This window comes from Typopeltis vanoorti, chromosome 8 (genome assembly GCF_054136105.1).
Source record: "Typopeltis vanoorti isolate ZY-2024b chromosome 8, IOZ_Tvanoo_1.0, whole genome shotgun sequence".
Classification (NCBI taxonomy): domain Eukaryota; kingdom Metazoa; phylum Arthropoda; class Arachnida; order Uropygi; family Thelyphonidae; genus Typopeltis; species Typopeltis vanoorti.
The window spans coordinates 19660879-19678946 of record NC_143556.1 but is presented as its reverse complement, the minus strand read 5'-3'; the positions used below and the strand labels follow the sequence as shown (position 1 = coordinate 19678946).

The 18068-nt window shown below is 37.9% G+C and overlaps 1 protein-coding gene across 4 annotated transcripts in view; it reads right to left on the bottom strand.

The window, feature by feature from the left end:
- LOC150103802 (exonuclease mut-7 homolog) overlaps window positions 1-18068 on the bottom strand; it is a 313402-nt gene that overhangs the window by 270236 nt on the left and 25098 nt on the right. For 2 of the 4 annotated variants that reach the window (XM_090396540.1, XM_090396541.1), the window contains exon 2: window positions 8153-8272. The gene's annotated coding sequence lies outside the window, so the exon portion shown is untranslated. Of the gene's footprint in view, window positions 1-7594; window positions 8068-8152; window positions 8273-18068 lie in introns of those variants that run through there. The other 2 variants (XM_090396543.1, XM_090396542.1) reach the window with 1 other exon arrangement.

Below are 18068 nucleotides of genomic sequence, written 5' to 3'. Positions count from 1 at the left end.
AAAATTCAATGTACCTGTAACGTATCCCAATCAGAAAAGACAAACATAAATGGCACATTAAATACCTCCACTATGGTAAAACAGGCCTATCAGACCAAGAACTCCAAACATGCCACAGAATTGATTGGAAAGGCACCAAGTCCCTACACCACACCAAAACCTGGCTTGAGAGAAAATTCAAAGAAGCTTGTGAAATGCTAAAACATTATCCAAATCTGCACAAAAATGATGGATTAATCATTCCAAGAATGTGGAGGACCCATCTGCAACCCTTAACAACCAGAACAAGCGAAGAAGAAAATCTCAATACGAGAGGACTTTAGAAATGTTTAATGTAGTTTCATTTTTAATTTATTTTTATTTAAATTTTTTATTTTATTTATTTCTTCCCCACAAGAGGTCAGGCTAGGTTAAAAGATTAACAAGCATCTAGATTCATTTTACCTTTGTATAGTGCAGCGTCATGTAGCTTGCATCTTATACATATGTATTTTTCCTGATGATGACCTCAATACAGAAGTCAAAACTTCGAATGTTAAGTAAAGTAATTATTCCAACCTGCGTTGTGTCTCCATAAATTCTTCACTATGAAGTCAAACGTTAATAATAATAATCTGCAAACAGTTGAATATCTGCTTGTAAACCACTTGCAGTATCATTAATAAACAAATTAAACAGCAGTGATTCTAGAACAGAACCTTGTGGGACTCCAATGATAACTCTCATCATCAGACATGGCTCCTCTATAAAACTGTTTGGATTATTATTATCCTTGGAAAAGAAACTAGCTTTCTAATTGATATTAATCAAACCAATTTCTTATCCAATTCATCCTTTTTGTTATACTATTCAATCTTCTTGCATGCAAATAGAATTCATTTAACTGTTCACTTCTTCCAAGTTTATATTTTATTATTATACTAAGACTCCATGGAGTCAAAGACTCATCTAAGAGTTCCTCTGTCATACACATAGCTCATACCTTGTCATAAACACATTCAAATTCTGTGCAGACACCACACTCTCTCAGGCAAGGCATTCCAATCATTCACAACTCTGAATGCAAAAACCTCTGCTTCCTACACCCTTCTTAAATAGTTTTCAGGGTTGATGTCTTGTTCTCCCCCGATCTCCCACCATTTTATGAAAAACCTCAACATTGATCCTATAACAACTTCTTACCAACTTGTACATCTCTATCATATCATCCCTCTTCCTCCTATCCACTAGACTCTGTAAATTACATCTTCTCAACCTTCCTCATATTCAGCATTCCAGAGATCAAAAACTACCTTAGTCAATAACCTCTGGACCATTTCCAACATATCTTTGCCCTCTTGAAAATGAAATATATGCACACTACTGTGTACATATTTCATGCAATACAATGGAAAAATAATCTCCTTATTTCTAAAGTCAGTATCCTCTGCATCATTCCCAGAATTCGCTGTTGTCTTCACAATTTTGGCAATGTGCCATCTAAATTTTAGATCCTTATCTACCATCAACCCAATATCTCCTATTTTCTCAAATTCCAACAATATATCCCCTATCCTATCCTACTTGTTCATCCATCCTAGGATGGGTTGAGTCCCCCCAATATTGAGGGGGATAATTGCTAATTTAGTGCAGCTGGGTTGCCACTCCTCGCTGCACCCCCCCCCCCCCAAGGGCAGTATTTCTGACTATAGTCCATATGTGTTCACAGGGCTGGTTTTCCTGTTCTGAGGGAGGAAAACCTCTTGCCTCTGTATGAGATCAACTCGCCTTTAGTCAAAAGAGACCAGATATAGGTTCCACACATCTTAGATGGGAATAGAACCTGGGTCTTTCCGACTAAAGGGCTTCGTCTATATGACTGAGCTACGGTGGCTCCCCACCAAGCATAAATTCGATATCCCATCTTTGTTTCCCAAATTTTAAAACCTTACATTTCACAAAATTGGACTGGCATCCCCCACTCCCATGCGCACGCATTCAATCTATTCAAGTCTTCTTGTAAGGCCAGAACATCTGCTGTACTACTCTCAACTTTGCATCATCTGCAAACAACTGAATATCCCTATCCAAATCTTCTCTAATCTATCTTTTTAACATACAGGTTAAACAGCAAATAGCTCTAAAACAGATCCCTAAGGCACACTACTAGTGACTTTCCTCTTCTAGGATATTGCTCCCCCAATACACAACTTGCTGAAACCTATAAGATAGCCAATTTCCAATACAGTGCACTAGTCTAATATCCAACCCCATCTGCTGTAGTTTGACAATCAACTTATCATGTGGTAATCTATCAAAAGCCATTTTTATAATCTATCAAAAGATCATTATGGGTGATTTTAATTATGGCAATATAGACTGGAATGAAGAGATGGCAACTGGAAGTAAAGAAAATGAGTTTCTTGAGTTTTTGAGGGATAACTACCTCAGACAGTATGTAACAGAGGGCACACGAGGATTAAGGGTCTTGGATTTGGTCATCTCATCAGAGGATGTAATTATCAATGAGGTGTCAAATCATCCACCAATTGGTGAAAGTGACCATGAGGTGATTACCTGGGTGGTTGCCAGCAGTGCAAGGACCCCTGTGAAAAAAGGGTATATGTGTAACTACAAGGGGGGTGATTATGAAGAGCTCAGGAGACAGCTTGCAGGTGTAGCATGGAATGAGGAGTTAGCTGGAAAAGAGATCAATGCAGCTTGGGGGATTTCAAAAACTATTTAGTAGATGCAATGTTGAAATGTATACCATGGGTGAGAAGGTTAAATAAGGTAGGTGTGAGATGGATGAATAAAGAGATTAAGCATGCAATACAGAGAAAAAGGGCATTGTGGAGGCAGCATAAGAGAAGTGGAAGTAACCAATTTCATGAGGTCTACAAAGACCAGTCAAGGAGGGCGACTTGGTTGGCGAGAGTAGCTAAAGAGAGGTATGAACAGCAGTTAGCTAATGAAGCCAAAAAGAATCTTAGGGAGTTCTTTCGATATGTAGCCAGCAAAAGAAAGAATGATTATGGAAGGATGACATTGATTGGAGGAAATGGTATAAAGACAGCTGTTGCAGAATGTGTGGTGGAGATACTTAATGAGCAGTTCATAAAGATCTTTCAATCTTGTGAATGTGACTTCATGGAGAGATTAAGAGCAGTTGATGATGGGGAGGAGAGACTGACTGTAAGTGAGCAAGAGGTGTTTGGGGAGTTGAATAAACTAGATGTAAAGAAGGCTGTGGGACTTGATAATATACCACCGTGTATTCTGAAGGAATGTGCCAGAGAGTTGACACCCGCCTTGACTTATTTTTTTAATACGAGTCTTGCACTTGGTCAAGTTCCTAAAGAGTGGAAGGAGGGCAAGATTGTGCCACTTTATAAAGGAGGTGATCGAACTCAAGCATCAAACTATAGGCCTATCTGTGTGTCAGTTGTTGTGGTTAAGTTATTGGAGAAGCTTGTGAGAACTAGGATCCAGAGTTGGGTTTACAACAATGGTATAATCTTTGATGGACAGCATGGATTTGCTAAAGGGAGGTCATGTTTTAGTAATCTACTTACTTATTACAATAAAGTGACTGCTTCCTTGGACAGAGGAGAAGGATACACAGTAATATACTTGGATTTCGCAAAAGCTTTTGATAGAGTACCTCATGATAAGTTGACAGTCAAACTAGAGCAGATTGGGTTGGATATTAGATTAGTGCATTGGATTGGAGACTGGCTATCTGATAGGTATCAACAAGTTGTGTATGGGGGTGCAATATCCAGGAAAAGGAAAGTCACTAGTGGAGTGCCTCAGGGGTCTGTTTTAGGGCCATTACTATTTAACTTGTATATTAATGATATTGGCAAAGATTTGGATGGAGATATTCAGTTGTTTGCAGATGATGCAAAGTTGGGACGAACCATAAAGAGTAGTGAAGATGTTGTGGCCTTGCAAGAAGACTTGAATAAATTGAGTGATTGGGCAAGCAAATGGGGATGTGAGTTCAATGTTGCAAAATGTAAGGTTTTAAAATTTGGAAAACAAAGATGGGATGCAGAATTTATGCTTGGTGAGAATATATTGTTGGAAGTAGAGGAAATAAGAGATCTGGGGGTGATAGTGGATAAGGATCTAAAATTTAGGGGACACATCGCCAAAATTGTGAAGACAACACAAAGACTTCTGGGAATGATGCAGAGGACACTGACGTGTAGAAGCAGGGAGATTCTTGTTCCATTGTATAAGGCTTTGATTAGGCCACACATGAACTATTGTGCCCAGATTTGGTCACCTGGTTTTCAGAAGGATGAAGAGATGTTGGAAAGGGTCCAAAGGTGGCTAACTAAGGTAGTTTCTGACCTCTGGAATGTCGAGTATGAGGAAAGATTGAAAAGATGTAATTTGCAGAGTCTAGTGGAGAGAAGGAAGAGGAGAGATATGATATAGACCTATAAGTTGGTAAGGGGTTGTTATAGGATCAATGGTGGAGAAGTTCTGCAGAGAATAGTGGGAGATCAGGGGAGAACCAGCGGTCATCCCTGGAAACTGTATAAAGAGGGTGTGGGTAGGGGAGTGAGAGGCAGGTTTTTTTCGTGCAGAGTTGTGAGTGATTGGAATGCCTTGCCTGAGAGTGTGGTGTCTGCAAGGAATTTGAATGTGTTTAAGACACGGTATGATGAGATGTGTGTGAGATAAAAGGACCTCCTAGATGAGTCTTTGACTCCATGAGGTCTTGTTTAATAATAATAATAATTGTAAAATCAAAGTATACTATCGTGTATTCATCTCCTTTGTCCAATGAAGCCATCACCTTATTGTAATAAGCAGATTACAAAAACATCGCCTCCCTTTAGCAAATCCATGCTGTCCATCATAGATATACCACTGTTATCAACCCACTTCTGGATTCTAGTTCTCACCAACTTCTCCAAAAACTTCACCACAACACCTGACACACAGATAGGCCTATAATTTGATGCTTGAGTTCTGTCAACTCCCTTATGAAGTGGCACAATCTTGTCTTCCTTACACTCCTTTGGAACTTGAACCAGTGTAAGACTCATATTAAACAAATATGTCAAGGCAGATGTTAATTCCCTTGCACATTCCTTCAAAATACATGGTGATATATTATCAAGTCCCAAAACCTTATTAACATCGAGTTTGCTTTATTCCTCATATAGCTCTTGCTCAGTCAGTCTCTTTATCATCCACTGCTCTCAAACTCTCCATGATGTCACATTCACAAGAATGAAAGACCTTTATCAACTGTTCATTAAATAGCTCAACTATATCATCTGCAGAAGTTGTTCATATATCATTTTCTCCAATTGATGTCATCCTTCCGTAATCATTTTTTTTTTTTTTGCTGACTACATATCGAAAGAACTCCCAAGGATTTTTTTTTTGCTTCATTAGCAAACTGCTGCTCATACTTCCCTTTTGATACCCATAAGAACCAAGTCAACCTCCTTGCCTGTTCTTTGTAATCCTCATGGAATTGATTATTATGTTGTCTCCTCTTATGTTGCCTCCATAATGCATTTTTCCTCTGTATCATATGCTTAATCTCTTCATCCATTTCACACCTACCTTAGTTAACCTTCTGACCCTTGGAATACATTTTGACATTTCTTCTACTAAACAGTTCTTGAATATCACCCAAGCAGCATTAATTGCCTATATTTTCCAGATAATCTTTTCTTCTTCTATTGCAATTCCTGCTTAATTTCCCTATTCATCCATTTAACACCTATTTTGTTAATCCTTCTAGATTTAAGCACATAGTCTGTTATTGCCATCATCAAATACTTCCTGACTATGATCCACACCATATTAATCTCTTTTCTTTCAAGTTCCTTATCCCATAGACCTCCTTCAAGCTGTTTTCTGAGTTTTCAATAATCTGCCCTATAGTTACTATGGTTACACATGTATCTTCTTATTCTGGATACCTCTGCATGCCTTTGCACCTCCCAGGTCAGAGCTACATGATCATTGTCACCAACTGGTGGTAATATTGATATGTTGTTAAAAATTACATTATCCAATGCTATTACTAAATCTAATACATTTTGCCCATGAGTTCCCTCCAAGTGCTCCCTTAAGAACTCAATAAATTATCATGAGAAAAGTTGTTGAATGATGTGTGGAGGGATAGGGCTGTACTTAGAGGCTCTAACTAGGAGGCCAAAAATTAGGGCCAATTTAAGGGCCCAAAAAATTAGATGAGGCCCCAGAGCACGCTAGTGCCTCAGGCCACACCAGCCTGGGGGAAAAGTGTAAGTATGGCCCATTTAATGAGATTTGGTTGATGGAAAATGATACAGCTTTAGGAATATAATGCAGGAGTACAGAATTTACAGATGGGAGGGGGGGATATGATGAAAGGAGGAGTTGCTAATGATAGCAGAACTGAAAATAAAAAGAGTAGGAGTTCATTAAGAGAACAGAAATGGAGAGGACAATGCATTTGGGGCTATCTGATGTGAAATAAGGGCCAACAGGGTTATATCAGTTGGCGGTTATATGCGGTGCTGTAGTAAGCTGCTGCTAAAGGACAGATGGTATGAGAAATGTTGATTGAATGCATCAGCAAATGAGCACATCAAGTCTGCGGTGCTGTAGTAAGCCTTCCATAATAATTACTTATCCCCACACTTATTGTGCTCATTTGCTGATGAGCACAAAATGACAGATTCTATAATACTCTTGCCAGATCCAGTCTTGTACCTGGAGTTCCCTCCATTACATGTCTCAGGTAGTTATCTCAGCATTTGTGTAAATTCCATTATAGAATCTGTAATCTTGTACAGGGGGTTGCCAGGCATGTAAAATTTTCAATTAAGGAGGTATGTGAAGTTACAGAGCAGGTGATGATGACACCTGCTAAGGAGACAGCTGTGAGCAGTGCAATAGCATAAGACTCTAAAAGGGAAAGATATCAGCAATACACCAGAGATAGTGAAAGGATGTTTGAAGAAATGAAGACAAATCAGGTGGGAGTTTAGACAGGTGATTAGCATATCACTAAGTAGGAGCTGCAGAAAATGAAAAAAGCTGGGTATATAAAGAGATATGATTGGCCAGTTCATGAGAAGTACAGCATGAAAGGCAAAAAGAGATTATGACAGGAAGCCTGCTAAGCAGGTCAAAGGAAATCCCAGAGTTCTTTAGCTATGTGGTAAGTAAAAGGAAGAATGACTGTGGAAAGATAACTAATGCATATGAAATGATAAAGTTTGACATCATTAAAATGATTCTCTGGGATACCATTTGAATGTTTTGTATGGCAATCGATTATTATTAAAAAAGTAAACTTAGAATGCTGTGTTAAGTATTACCATAACAATTACTTTTTTTTTTTTTTTCTGCAGAGAATGCACAGCATAAAACTGCTTTCTGTTTAATGATCCTCTCTGGGATCAAACGGCAGAATTTTGAATCTTGAATTTTTAAGATACATTTTCTATTTAGTTTCTTTGTTTAATGTTGAGTTTATTAAACAAGGGCATAATAAAACAGCCATTATTAGTTCATACCAACTAAGAAAACGTTTGCGCATTAAAAACGTAAAAATTGAAGATAATCGAATGCTTACGAAATTACAAACCTTTAGCATGAACTGTTTCAAAAGACATGAACTCTGCCAAGAATCCATATTTCTTTTACTAGGGGTTTCACTGCACTGGGTCTTCCAGCTGTTTCAAATAGCTAGTTCTCATCATAAATCACTAATTTGATGCAAGACCTTTCAATAATAATATCACTGCTGACGAAATTTTGATAAGTATTACTTGAACAAGTGGACAGGAAATAATTTATTCGAAAACTTAATGCATTCAACCATAACACAGGCCATAAATACATAAATCTTAAATCCTGATCATGTCAAGGAAGATGAATATTCGAAAATTCTGACAGGTCATTTATACGGAAACCAAACGTTAACAGTATGAAACTTTTTTTTTTCTTTTTTATCCATGAGCTGAAAACGAAACTACAATAACCAGAAAATAAATATACAGGCATAAAAAAACTGAGGTATAATAAATGCCCTAAAAACAAATAGTTTATTAACCTTTTCTGAACATCATATTTAAAACAAACCATGCACAAATTTTATTCTATGTAGCTAAAATTCCACATAAATATAAAAATTAAATCATACCACTTCTTTAGGACCATATTTAACGCCCTCTATGATAGCAACATCTATTTAATTAGAATCTCCAGTAACAATTCAATTACTATATAAAACACTTCAACGCAGGAAAGTGCTCGCTTTCCACTATTGAAATAAAATAAAGAAAAATTAATAACAGTTATTGTTATTCACGGTTTTTTTGATAATTTCAAAATTCAAGTAGGAGAAAAAATATATCTTACAAAAATGAGGTGTCATCTAATAATAATAATTCAAACTCAAACTTTATTGATGCTATTTACAAATATACACATGAGCACACTGTGCATACAGTTACATACACGTATATATTGTAGCTGATATGCTTAATACTAATATTACTTTTATTACAATGTGTTCAGAATATTGATATACATAGGACCAAAAGGCTACGTTACTCTTCTCTATAGGGAATAAAAGGGCGTTAGCGGTTAAAGACTCCCTGGAGGCGCCCGTAATAATAGTAATAAAAAGACACGTTATTATCGAGGGAGTTCATTATAATAATAATAATAATAATAATAATAATAATAATAATAATAATAATAATAATAATAATAATAAATCATCTAACGTCTTTTATTCCCGTATAGGGAGGAGGCGAGAACAGGCTTGTGTAGCTCAGTGGATGGGACGTTTGCATCCTTCTCGCTAAGCTGCTCAAAGATGGACTTAAGTTCAAGTCTCATTACTGAATAGAGAAACTTTTCTCGCCTTTCTTCAATAATAATATCAGCAGTATATTTATTGTTTATTTTGTTCACATTTTCTAAGGCAATATTTGGATTCTATTAAGATGTTCCATTAGAGTATACTGTTTGGAAAGAAGTCAATGGACACCACCATGGGCAAGGTGCATGGTGCCACGTAAGGAGTCACATGCTTGTAGCCAGGAGAATATGATTTTCCCAAGTCAGTGTAAGTGTGTCCGCCAGAATGGATAGATCAGTGGTCAATTTGATTGTTCGCTAGCTACTAACGTATTGTATTCATTAACTTGCTAACGTTAAATACTATATTTCTTTCCTTAATTAACATTCTAACACTCAATTGCTAGTAGCATGGTTGCACCTTGTGGGATTACCAAAGTCTTCGGAATTACACCTTTTTTTTTTTCATTTAAACGCAGAGTTTAGTACAGTGAGTAACACAAAGTACTAAATACACCCAATCCCCTCTGGTGAGGACAATTGGTATTGAGGTTCCAGAGTGTAATGAGCCCAGAACCGTTACAAAAACCTTAAGACACCATCGGAGTGGATAAAATTTATTCCTTCACCCAGTGCTATTTTTTCTGGTGTAACGCACCGAAACGGCGTTCCGGCACCTATTTTTTTTTTTACAGTTTTTTCAAATTTTCAAAAGTAATCTTTGAAATAATGTTCACGCGTACATAACACGCATGCGCACGCTATTAGCATCTAAGTTTGTGGCTGCATGGACGTGTAATTGACAACATGCGAAAGATATTTGGTAAAACACTTATTTATCTAAAAAATATCTTTATTGAATTGACGTAAATTTAACGTCATTATTTTCATATCCTTTTAGCATTTTTTTTTTTTTACTCTTTAGTGTAAAAGTCTGACCCCAAGTTTGAAAATGAAAAAGATTTCCAATTACTTCTCAACCACCGGTCCCATTAATAAAAAGCCCAGAATAATAACAAACACGACGGAAAAAAATATGGAAATGATGGTGCCAGTTGATGTTTTCGAATCATCTCAAGCTAATCCTGGGGAGCAAGGCCAAACTGAAAATGACTGGCCGAATTGCTGGACATTAGATCAAAAATGTGATTTTTGCTCGAAAAATGAATGGATGTATATTTGAAAAAAGAAACTTGGTTGTACGCCTTGCAGAAAAGTTAGAACTCTTGGAATTGAAACAAAGATGGAATGAAAAATTCCAAAGAATGGGCCAACACTGAGATTACATATTCTGGCAAAGATAGGAAGCTACAAATGAGCTCACTTCGAGAAAAAAAAAAGTTCGATCACAGAGAATCTGCTGCACACAAAGAAGCGTTAAAAATTGTTTCTGAAGTCGAAAAAAAGACCCTTGAAAAGATTTTTTTTAAATCATTATCTCTGAAAAAGAAATAACCGCAAAAAATTTTCGAACTGCATATAAAGTAGCAAAGGAAAACCAATTATTCCATAATTTTGAAAGTGAAATTGATCTGCAAGAACTGAACGCAATTGAAATGGGTCGTATTCTTCATTCAACAAATGCATGTATTAATATTGTGAATCATGTAAATGAAGAAATGAGAAAAAATGTGTTTAAAGAAATCGCTCAAACCAAAAATATAATTTTATTGATAATTGATGAATCAACAACAATAAGCAATAAAACTACTCTCATAGTGTATATTCGATGCTGTATCGAAGGCGTTGAAATTAATTCACCGATAAATTTATTTTTGGGCTTGATCGAACTTGAAAACGTAACGGCAAAAGTGTATTTGATTCCTTGATGCCATAACTATTATGGGATGACAGAAGATTATTTAAAAAAATATTTCGTTTCTGTAGCATGCGATGGCGCTGCTGTAATGTTAGGGTGTAAAAGTGGAGTTAAAAAATTGCTGTCAGAAAAATTTCCTTCTATTATAGTTAGGCATTGTGCTAATCAGAGACTAGAATTATCAGTAAGTGATGCTGTAAAGAAAATTTCAGGAATCAATAGATTCAAATCATTTATTGATAAAGTTTATGTCCTATACCATGCTTTGCCAAAACATAGTAGTGAGTTGCATTTATGTGCAGATCACTAGAGGTTGAGCCGCTGAAAATTGGAAGAATTTTAAGTACTCGATGGGTGTCATCAAGTTTCCATTCAGTTTTGGCCGTGTGGAATAATTTTGAATCTCTAGTGCATCATTTTGAAGATGCGAAGATGCAATGCATGATCCTAGGAGAGATAAAATGATAAATGCACTTATAATAACTTAAGAAGAAAAATAACATCCATAGACTATTTATTGGATCTAGGATTGATATGTGACGCTCTCCAAGAATTGTCTGAATTAAGTTTGGACCTGCAAGACAGTAACATTAACCTTTACAAGGCAAATAAAAAATTAAATGCACTTGTACAAGTTTTTGAAGAAAGAAGACAGAATTTTGTACTCTATTATAGATGTGCTGCAGCTGCTGTACGCCATCTGCGCTTTCGTGGAGTTTTGCTTCACGAAAAAGCTCCAAAAAATAATCCTCCTATTGACCCAAAAACATTTTATACCAAATTGAAAGAGTCAATTGAAAAAAAGGTTGCTTGATAGCGAAGATGTTGAGCTAGCACTTTGGGCCCGCGTGCTTGACCAAAAACATTGACCTGAAGATATTGATGCTCAGCTAACATTCGAAGAGGCGGAAATTAGAAATGTGTCAATTAGACTGCAACTAAATGAAAGAGAAATGATTCGTGGATTCCGTGAATACATTCTCGATAAGACATACCCAAAAAAACTGTTGCGTTTGGTACATGCTCTGAATATCATTTCCATTTCATTAAGTGAATGTGAACGCGGATTTTTGCAGATGAATTTAATTATCACCACAACAAGAGCTTCGTTGAAGACTAAAACAGTTTCGCCACTTTTATTCATCAAACTCCTTGGATCACCTTTAAGACTTTTCGATCCTTCAAAGTATGTTGATCGGTGGTTGCTTAGAGGAAAGTATTGGACGAAACTTTGGAAAACACTATGAACTTCTCTTAAATTATATAATGTTTTTACAAATTTACTTTCACTTTTATATTTGGTATTTGGTTGTATATTTTAATTTCTTTGTTTAATTTTACATTTGATCATGTCTAAAAAAAATACTGAAGATAAATTATATTTAATTCATTTATGCGACTCCGTGACAGCAACAGCTGCTTTATATTTCATTTAAATCAAGATTTTAATATCATTTTCTTTAGTAAAAAGCTTAACATGATGTGAGTTCCGGCACCTTTTTTTCTAGAAAAAAAGCACTGCCTTCCCCCAATATGGTGGGGGTAAATACCGTGTCGTAGTCAAAGACCTAGGTTCGAGAGACAAAAGGCAACCAAATAACACCAGGGATGGTCGAAAGCCAAATCAGTACTGTAAAAACTGAGAGGTTTCCTGTGGAGTACTTAGAAGACGGTGACGACATTCTGGTTTACGGGTTCTCAAAATGGGGAAACCGAGCAACATCAAGAAAAGCATCTCTAGTGAAGACCCATCCTGGTACTCTAGATAAATTACATTCACCATGGACATAAAAACACCTGTGCCAAACCTAGAGACCATCGAAACATTCAAAGCAACGGTTAGTTTTCCCCGAGTGCAGAGACAGTGATTCCGTTGTGGCTTTACCACATGGGCAGTCATTTCTCCAAAGCTAAATGTTTCAACTGCGTTAGTATCGGGCATATCTCCAGCCAGTAGCTGAATCCCTGTCGCAAATGCCAGAGTATGGACGTGAAATCACTACCTGTACGTTACGTACATTCGCCGAAAGCGCAGGGAAAGCAGTTGAGTTAATTAGTGCCGCAGAACCTAACATCAGCAAAAGTGAATTTCCAAACTTATTCATCCCCAAGAGAAACCTGAAAGAAAGCTTTCGACCAGACCATTCCTGTGAAGGTAATACGACCACCGCCACATCAAATGAAAAGTCTTCCACCTCTACTATTACACTGAAATAATCAACATCTACTGTCGAACTGGTAAGAACACCTGCCGAACAACTCGAGGATATGACTCTCCCTTCAGTAACCAACGTGTCCCCTATCCCCTGTAGAAGAAATGCAAGTTGAATAAGTGGGGGAAAGGAAAATACCTCCCAGACCCAAAAAATCCAGTAGTGAAACATTGGAGTCAGAGTTGGAGAGAAAAATCCCTCCCTCTCCTGAGATGATCCCACCAAGAAAACAATCAAAAGCTATACAGGCTCAGAATTTAATTCTTACGAGTATAAAGCATCTGAAGACGAAATCACCAGTTTCCAGATTAAGAACCTTAAGGACGAGTTTGAGGTCTGTCAAGCTCGGGCAGCAAACTGGAAGTGTGTTTAGATGGAAATTTGCTATTCTTCCTACCCCTACGTGTTGAGCCATTAATAAGATTCAAAAACAGCTGACAATAAAGAACTTAGATCGAAATAAGATCATAATAGCATCCTAAATACCTCTATCCTTTCTTCAGCATTACTTCTCTCAATATCAGAGGGCTCCATTCATAACCAGAAGAACAGGAGGTTGGAAACGCATGCTAGCATTCAACATCCATCCAACATCTGGCTGTTGTTCCTTCAGGAAACACATTTCTACCACTTCATGGATAAGCAGGAAGTAAGTCAAAAGTTCTTCGTAACATCTTCGTAAGCGCCTTCGTAGCGCAATTGGAAGAACAACGATACGTTGCGCCCATCGATTGGAAAAGGCCTTAGTTCGATTCCGGACTGGAGGATTCATTATATGTACCTTTTCAATTGAAGTTGAATTAGCTGATCTCATACGGAGATAACAGGGTTTTTCTCACGGAAACTCGGTTTTTTTTTATCCCGCATACAGACAAATCGGCCATTCAGAACACAAGCAATTTACAGACAAAAAATACTTGCTGTTATGGTAAGCGGTAGATTAGTTGATTGTGATTGAGGTTCGGTGTAGTGGTGGAGACGGAGAGCAGAGAGTTGCAGTAGGTGTCCTCCCGCGATGAGTCTTCGGAGTCCTTGGAGGTATCACGAATAATAATAATAATAATGATAATAATAATCTTACTATTGTTTTAGCCCAGCTGACAGTGCGGGAGTCGGGGACACATTTTCATCACTTTATGGATAGGCAGGAACTAAATCAAATGTATTTCTTAACATCTTACTGGAGATTTAGCACGGCCAACAGTGCGGAAGTCGGGGTACTGATGCTAGTCCCCCTCCTAGGTATCTTCCACAATACATAGCGAGACAGAATGGAGATCTTGGCCATAGACTGGAGCTGCATCACCAGGTTCATTAACAACTTCTTGTCCCTCTTCCTGTTAAGGGAGAAGAAGTTGTTAAGGCTTAACAACTATCTCTATGGCCACCAACATGACATTATGATGGACGATTTCAATTGCTTGGTGGATCCGATCTGAGACATGATAGAGGAACCCATCATTTGGACATTTGGTTACTGGCAATGGGAAATTCACTTCAGAAACGCCCAGCAAACGGACGTAGGGAAGCACGTAATTCAATGCTCGATATTGCACTTTAGCTGAGGAGTTGACACAAGGCTCGACCGGCTTTATCTAATACCGTCTTTCCTTTCCAAAGTCGAGAACATTAAGCGCGTAAGCATTAACAACATCATGGACTACAAGCTAGTAGTGCTTAGGTATCACTATCTTGAGAAAATAGATTTTGGTCCTGGTCCCTGAAAGTTATCACTTCACTTCCCGTGAATTGATAACTCAGTCAACCCCCATCATCTCTGCTCTGGCTAGAGCAACACTGACTGATACTGGGACACCTGCGCACTTTTTCCATCTACCATCAGGCAACATATGATGTAATAGGGCCAAGAACGTGTTTATCAATGAAGATTTCGACTGCACAATCAATATAAGGAAAGAAGCTGGTTCATAGCCAGCCAGCGCCAAGCGATACCATGCGATAGCATCATCAGTGACATTAATCATAGACGAAGAAAAGAAAGGCATGTGGAGGAAAAGAATTTTAACTTCAGGTAACACGAGGACAAATCTCCTGTTGCTTGTTACAACAGCTTCTTCTTCAAATTCCGAGAGGAGAAAAAACCATCGCAAACATCTGACATGGTAGAAGCCTTCCAGGTATAATACCAACAACTACCATGAATCCAACACCTTCGAAGACTATTCTTCTTGGAAAATTGCCACCTATACTGCGTATATCCAGGCAGGGTTCCATCGTCCATTCACGGCATTCTGTATCTAATGCCTTACCATAAAATCATCACGACCTGAAAGACTACGAACGGAGTTTTATCGTGCGGTCTGGAACTTTGTTCTTTCTGCTCTCCTGGCACTATTTAATATCTTCCTATCTTCCTCTCCACCGAAAACGTACCGTCAGACTTCGTCGAATCTCATACCATATTCACCCCCAAAGTTAACAGGGATCTCTCCCTAGTTGAGAACTGGAAACCCACACCCTACTGAAGATAGATTTTAAAATATTTGCCTCCATTCTCAAGAAGAAGCTAAAGGTGGGGGATGAGATGCATTATTAAAAGTTCACATGTGTATGTCATCCTGGGTAGTGTGACAGAGTCCAATCTCTTTTTACCCGGAGATCTACTCCGTCTGGCAGACTTCAAAACATATGCAATAACATTGCTTTCGATTGACTTGACCTGAGCGTTCGACAGAGTCCGTCACAATTTTTTATTCAACATCATTCAGAAAGTAAGGGTTAATTGAGAACTACTATCCATCATAGAGGAAACTACTGCAGCAGCCATTTCTTCAGGCCATCAACATCTCACGTGCTGTAAGAAGGATCCCATTCACGCTGATCACGGAGTAATCAGGTAATAGCTTATGTGGATGCAGTGATTGGCATCATTAGGGACAACGATTCAATAGCTGCTTTTTTCAATATCCTCGATAAGTTCCATGTATGAAACTAACATTAATCCCGAGAAAATTATACTCACAGTTTATGGTTCTTGGGACCTAGTCAACATCCCTTTGGGCTTAGTCCCTAAGGAAGAACCCCCATACCATCTTGGGGATTCCCTTTTCAGCAACATGTGAACTAGGCATCGACCATCTAATAGAAAAACCGACTTAAGGATTGGAGAAACAGAGAAATGTCGCTTTCCTCCAGGGCTACTGTGATCAAGACCATCATCTCCACAGCCTATCTGTTTGTCGTCGACATTACCTACATCACGGAAGAACAAGAGTGCCTGCTCTACTAGAAAGCGTCGTAATTTTTGGGGAAAATTTATGCAAAGAAGTTGATATCATTCTTCAACTTAAATTTCCAGAGAAGCTCGGAGGCTGTGGATTCCGAGTACTTAGCATTCTATATCTCGGTTATTTATGGCACTACCCACAGATGGTGTACAGGGAGCGGGTGGATAACCTAGGCTCCAGTTACTTCCGTAGTACTTTCAATTCGATGATACAGACCTTTATTTATGGTGAAAAGAGTTATCATCTGATAGCACTGAGCTAGTAAGATGAATACTGTGAGGTGAGGTTTATTTTTCCTCCTCCCCTCCCCACACCCATCCCACCTGACCTCACCTCAATCCACTGTCGCTTCCTTATCCCATCCTTTCTCTCTCTCTCTCTCTTCTTTCTAGGGTACACCTTTTAATTCAGTAGGCCGAGGATGGATTTTCTTTACTCTTCACCAAGTGAGAAGAGTGTATAGCAGGTCTGTATTTCCCAGCTTTGATTTTGTTTGGCTTTTATACTATTTGTGGTGATTTTTAATAACTTTGCTGACGCTTTTTCAACGCGGGAGTTTTCATACTTAACTATCTTATTCTAATTTAGTGCTGGTGGCACGCTTCATCTATTTCACACTGTGGGATTTTTCTGTCTTTAGACTTAAGCTGTCTTCCTTCCCTTTTATATAGGGTATTAAAATGAGCAAAATGCTTTCAGTCCCCATAAGACAAGTACTCTTGGGATCGAAATACCAGCGTGCAAGTATCCCAAGGTTGTTATAACAACCTGAAAATAGAGAGTACGGATGTGCAAAATCTTTATGCACTAATTGAGCTAAGTGCATAAAGGGTACTTAATGGTAGGTAATTCTTCCAATGACAAACTATTAGAGGTTTCTTCATTCAGAGGAACCCAAATCACACCAGTTATGGTGGAGAACCAGGTGCACACCATCAAAATTGAGAGGTTCCCAATCAAGTAAAACGGTTTACGGCAGCTTTCGGTTTACACCTCAGTTCCGTTCCTGAAAACACAGGCGTAAACTGAATCGGCGTAAAACGAACCCAATTTTAATGGGAGGTATGAAGTTATGTTCTGCGCAGTTAAAAAATATGCAGATGTAGTATGTGTAACATTATTATATTTAAAGCTTTGATAATACATACATATATATATTTGTTAAAATAAAATTATTAATAACGAAAAGAAAACAAAATTATATACAAAAAATATGAAATTTCGAAAAGATATTATATATTTCTATGTTGAAGTTCCTGGTTTCAGATCACTTGCATTTTTTTTAAAGTATCCAGTGTTAACTGCCTAGATTTTCTTTTTCTTTCTTTAAGGAGTTCAGTGTAAAGTCGAATAGATGAGATTACACTCCTTTTTACGTTCGCACTCCTTTCACAATCGCGGTCCATTTCGCAGAGTTCATCAATCAATGTCTCTATGCTTGCAAGGATAGGCTGTAAATCGGCCGTTTTCATATTTCTCAGAGGACCTTCTTCGTTTTCTTTCTCTTCCTTTGAATGTTGACAATAGTTCGGCTAATTCTTTTAAGTCTTCATTGGAAAGCGGTTTATCATGGCTCTCTAAGACTTCTTTCACATCTTCAGATGTAATATCGTCCAGTCCTACCTCTACGGCAAGCTTGGTAACATCTTCAATAACATTCTCCTCTTGCTCTAATTCCTCAAAGTCGTGCATAAATGCTGGAAGAAGTTTTCACCATGCTCCTTTTAAACACTTTGCTGACACGTCGTTCCAAGCTGCCTTGATGTTGTTAATGCCCTTCAAAATATCGAATGACCCCTAATAGTCTTTAATAGTTTTTCCTGAAGTGTCCAAGACTCTTACCATTTCCATAAATGTTATACGGAGGTAACAGACTTTGAAGATTGATATAATCCCCCTGATCCATCGGTTGCAAAAGCGATGTTGTGTTTGGGGGCATGTAAACAACCTTGACATCCAATTGTGTTCTTA